Source organism: Hevea brasiliensis, chromosome 7, assembly GCF_030052815.1.
Source record: "Hevea brasiliensis isolate MT/VB/25A 57/8 chromosome 7, ASM3005281v1, whole genome shotgun sequence".
Lineage (NCBI taxonomy): Eukaryota > Viridiplantae > Streptophyta > Magnoliopsida > Malpighiales > Euphorbiaceae > Hevea > Hevea brasiliensis.
Genome location: NC_079499.1, coordinates 69,868,467 through 69,874,466, shown reverse-complemented (window position 1 = coordinate 69,874,466; position 6,000 = coordinate 69,868,467).

Here is a 6,000-nt window from a genome sequence, read left to right as displayed (position 1 = left end):
TTTCTTGTATTTTCTTACCTTGTATTCCATCATTTTATGTCTTCTCACTATCACCAAAACATAATTCTAGACTTTTTGGCTGACTATATTCTGACTGTCCACATTCTGGTTATCTGTACTTTGGCCGCCTATCCTTTTAGCTATCCGGACAGACATCAGCCGTCGGTATAGTAGAATGTACCAACTATGTAAGTGAGGATGTTACAAACAGGCTAACTGGGCTGCATTTCTCTGATTGGTTAAGAAATCTAAAGAACGTCCTGAATTTAAAGCGTATTGGATATGTTTTGGTTCTAAAGTTTTTGATCCTTTAGTAGAAAGGGCCACACAAGAGGAATAGGACAGTTTGGATATATGGAAAGAGTATAACATGTGGGCTAGGTACTACATGTTGGCTTCTATGACCTTTGAATTATAGAAGCAACATGAAAAGATGCAATCAGCATCTGAGATCCTCGATCACTTATAAGAGTTGTATGGTGAGCACAATAGAAATGTTAAATATGAGATATCTAAATAGTTATTCAAAATGAGGATGATAGAGGGGATGGAAGTTAGAGCCCACGTACATAAGATGATCAGGTTGATAGAGCAGCTTAAGGCTCTTGATTTTACAATGGACTTTCAATTACAAATGGATTTGATCCTTCAGTCCCTTCCTGAGTCATTTGGATCTTTCATCACAAACTTCAATATGATTAAACAAGAGTGCACCTTGGCTAGTTTGTTAAATTTGCTAGTCCTAGCACAGAAAAATATGCCAGGCAATAAAGGAAAAGAGGTTGCTTTGGTTGCTTGTTCTTCTTCTGGAAAGTCTAAAAAAAAGAAAAGTAATAAGAAAAAGAAACCTTCTTTTCTTAGTCCATCTAACAGGATAGACAAGAACCAATCAAAGAAGAAGAAAACTAAAGTTGCTCAAGACAAGGGAAAATGTTTTCACTGTCAGTAGGAAGGGCATTGGAAAAGGAATTGCCCTAAGTATTTAGCGACTCTGAAAGATAAGAAGGATAAGCCTTTTAAAGGTATGTCCATATCTTATTATTTAGATTCAGATAATACTCCTAGTTCATCTATTGCTTGGGTTTTAGATACTGGTGTAAGTTTTCACATATTTTTTGATATGCAGGAACTAGCAAGCAGTGAGTGGTTGGAGGCACATGATGCTAGACTTAGGATTGGCAATGGACCAACAGTTGCAGCCTTAGCCATAGGTGACATAGGGCCTAAATCAATGCATCTAAATGAACATGTTTTGTATTTAGATCATGCATTGTACGTGCTTAGTGCTTTTAAAAACATCATTTTTGTATCTAGCTTAATTAGTAATGGATACAAATTTGGATTCATAAATGATGTTTGTAATATTTATTTTAGAAATAAAATTATTTGCATGGGTTATTTACAATATGGTCTTTATTATTTGGATAATAATAACAAAATAGAACCAAGCAATCAAATTGAGTTTAATGCCATCATTGAATCTAAATCAAGTCCAAAACATCTATGGAAAAAGATAGGATTACAAAATTAGAGAAAATAAGGATTTTATCTTCATTGAGTTCTAAACCTACTCCAACTTGTGAATCCTGCCTTCAAGGAAAAATGACTAGATCTCCCTTTATTGGACAAGGGTTAAGGGCTAAAGAAGTTTTGGAGCTTGTACATAGTGATGCATGTGGTCCATTTAAAGAAATAATGTCACACGTTACCCCTTTGTAAGGCATAATATGATCCCGTAGAATACCTAATGAACTACCGAACTTTACCTACCGATAACTCATTAAGTACCCTACAAGGGATTTTAAAAAATTTTCTTACTTTTGACAAGTGGTGAGTATTTTCTAATAGGTATTTAAAACATCTGATTAAAAGTAAATCTAGTTAATATTTTTGGTCCATTTTAGTTTTCCACAAATTTAATAAAAATTTTGATAGAGTTCTATCTATATTTTGAGAAACCAGTTCTTCAAATACCGGTTAAAAGCACTTCTAAAAATGTTTTCTCAACAACTACTTTAATTTCACAATCAAACTCAATCCATTTCAAAAACTCCACAATCATTTCAATCAATTTCTCAAGTTCAAAATTCAATAATCCTCAAAATACTAGCAATACATTTCATTCAAATTAAATAAAATAGCTCCACTCATATTTCATTAGAGACAAAACAATTTATATACATCCTTACAAAATTTACATCAAAAGAAATACAAACTAAACTTTATAACAAACTTCATACAAATTTTGTACAAGCTGCTTAAGACCCATTTACATGTCCATACATTTATATGCAATACATACATCAAAAGAAATATTTACAATTAGGGTATAAATTATACCCGATGACTTCAAGCTGATAGCTCCTCACACCTCAACAGCTCAGTCTGCTGCTCTTCTAGTCTCTATATTTGTGACAGCAATAGAAGCTATCACTGAGTACTAGGACTCAGTGGTGCACAATATACTAAAATAACCTTTATGCAGAACTTAAGTCACATTTATTCAAAAATTTGACTAAACATGAGTACTAAATACAAATCATGCATTATGAGATTTTAATCCCAAACAATTTCATTTTGAAGTATCAAATCACATTTCATAAAACCCACAGTTAGATCATGCCATTCGAAACAAATAGAATCTCAATAGCCAGAGGCTAAAGAGAAGTCACATCACAAGGCTAGCTAGCTCAAATATATGGATATCCATTCACATCCTCTTCTACTAGCACACCTCAACACTTCTCCAGAGAAGGAATCAAAATTCGAAACTAATTACCCCCACTAGTCGTGCTAGTGAGGTGTTCAAATATATGGTCATGGCACTGTGGTTTCAAAACTTATCTTAATACTTTGCTAAACATTATCATTTCAAATATACACAACTAACTTTCAACAATTTTGATCAAAGCATCATAAATAATGTCTCAATTCACTTTTTCAAATCATTCAAAACAATATGCAGCAAATAATTGACAAAAATTACACGTTGTGCACAAACCTCAAGCGAGTCGCCTCTTGGCCTAGACTCGATTCCTCGGGTTCTTTCCCGGTATTCTTTCCAACTGAAACACACAATTTTACAATGTTTCAGTACTAGAACTTAACATAAACCCAAAATAAATTTAGCTTCACTTTTACCTAACTTTAATGTGCTAAACTCGACGTTCTTGAAATTTTTGTGTTTCGGGTTACTATTCACTATACTATTCAAGTCAAATTGTTGACTTTCTAAGCTTTAATAGGTATGGGAATTCCAACTTCACCCACATACCACATTTTGGTCACCAAACTTGTTGGTGTTGGTCATTTTCTCAACACTTAAGTCTTTTAGGCAAAATTGTCAATTTTCAGTTTTTGGTGTCTCGATTGCACTATTCCATTGGTCACTTTTCTGTTGGAATTTGATAAAACTTCCTTCATAGAAAATGTTCCCTATTGTCTTAAGTTTATTCTCCTTTTTGAATCACTCCAATTGGAGTTTTGTAGCTCAAGTTATATCCAAATTATGGTTACTGTTCATGCTGCAGAATTTAGTTCTACAAATTTATTGATCCAATTTCGTTTAGCAATTTAATCAAGTTAAGTCCATAATTTGGTCTAATTTTCTTCATATGAAATGTTCTACTATATCTTAGTTTTCCATCGGTTCAATAATCACCTAAATCAGAGTTTTCTAGAGAGAGTTATAGCCATTGAAACTTTACTATTCATATAGTAAATCTGCAGTTCTACAGGTTCAGTGATTCAAATAGCATAATTTGGGTTTATGTTCTACAGTTCTGCAGGCTCAGTAATTTGATTGGGTTAATGGAATAATTTGGATTTGTGTTCTTCATGAAAGTTTTAGATCTATATCTCATTTAACCACTGGTAAAATTTTAGGTCATGTTGACCTGCCTAGCTCGAGTTATGACCAAATGAACAAACATTGTTCATTTGGTCAGTTTATACGGGGCAGCCTGCAATTTTCCAACTTTGGTCAATTTGTTCACTAGGTTTTGGCCACTTTTTCGGCATGCTTCCTAAATGAAAATTGTGTATTTAGTGCCTATTTTCATTCCCAATTGGTCCCATACCAATTGGACTTGTAAAATTCTATTTTTGGTCCTTCAAAATTGACTTTTGGTCATGGTGCATACCCAATCCGAATTTGGCTTTGATTCAAACACTTCTAACACACTTAATTAGGTCACAAATGGCCATTTCTTTCCTTAAACTATGTCAAAGACATCATTTAGCACTTCTTCACATTTTTGGTCCCTAAACCCTAATGTCCAAACCCTAATTCACACTAATTTTTGCATTTACTTGATTCCATGCCTTTAACCATAGTCATTCATCTAACTAAGGTTTATATACCCATTCAAACTATTCAAATCGTGCAAATCACCCTCCCTCTTATGCTGGCAAAAATTCAGTGATGGTCCCTCACAATTTTTTTCTTTTCATTATAAACATATTTACAAGCCAAATAAGTTAGAAATGTAAGAATCAAACTCAATTTATCAAATTTGATTACTAACCTTTTTATGCAGAATTTCCTTTTCTTCAAAACTCCTTCCTTTCTATTTCTTTTTTTTGTCAAGCTCCTTATCTAGGTCTAACTACAAGATTTAATATTGGAGTGTAAGGTTTTTATGGTGTAATTGAAGGTTTATGAAGCTTGACTTAAGATCTCTAATGGAGTTTGAGAGAGAGAGCTAAGGGAGAGAGGTGGGCGGCTTCAAGGGAAAAGATGACCAAATGGATTTTTTTTTTCTTTTCTTTTCTTTTGTCTTTTTATCTCTTTAGGAAGACCAAAAATCTAAATAAATAAATTATATTCTTTATGGCATCATGCATGAGGTCATGCATGATGTCATGACCTTTTGACCTTTCCATTTTCTTTTTTTTTTTCTATTAGTTCTTTAATTTAATTCTCAATTCCAAAATTTTCTTTTCTCCAATTTTATTTGACAGTTAGGTCAGGAGTCATCTCTCGGGGTCAATTGACCAAATTGCCCTCGGTTCATCCCGGTTTGTAATTAATTTAATATTTCTTCCGGCTCACTGACCTAATTATTTGACTGGCTTAATAGTTCTTTTTCGTGATTTTCTCTTTTCTACTGTGTTTATAAGGGTCCTAAGGACCGTGGCGTCTCATTTTATGGTTCAAAATTTGAGTTTAAAATGACTTCGCAGTCGTTCCCGAGAAGGTCATCCATCGCTGTGACTCTCAGCTCGTTTAACTTCTTATGTTCTGTTTTTCTTGTTTATACTTAACTAATTGGACATTACTAATTATTTGTGTTTATGGTTCGTCTAGTTGTATTAAATATGATTCTAATCCCCTTAATTGTCTGTACCGACTCCGGTCACCGAAATAGTGAAATATACAAGGCTATGCAAACGGGGGTGTTACAATTCTCCCCCCCCCCCCCTAAATAAATTTCGTCTCGAAATTTTACCTGGTATTAATCTCTGAACAACTATGGGTGCTGTCTCCTTATGTCCTCTTCTCGTTCCCAAGTAGCTTCCTGGCCCGAATGATGGTTCCACAGCACTTTTACCAATAGTATCTACTTGTTCTGTAGCTGCTTCACCTCATAAGCCAGAATCTCTATGGGTTCTTCTTCATATGTGAGGTCTGGATTCACTTCGATTTCCTCTACTGGTAGTATATGAGATGGGTCTGATCGATACCTCCTCAATATAGACACATGAAAAACATTATGTATCTTCTCTAACTCTGGAGGTAGTGCCAAACGATATGCCAAAAGACCCACTCTTTCCAGAACCTCATAAGGCCCAATGAAACGAGGACTTAGTTTCCTCTTTCTGCTGAATCTCATAATTCTCTTCCAAGGAGAAACTTTGAGGAAAACTTTCTCACCCACTACATACTCAATATCTCTTCTTTTCAAATCAATGTAGGACTTTTGACAGTCTGATGCAGTCTTAAGTTGATCTCTGATTACTCTGATCTTCTCCTCAGTTTGCTGAACAATTTCGGGTCCA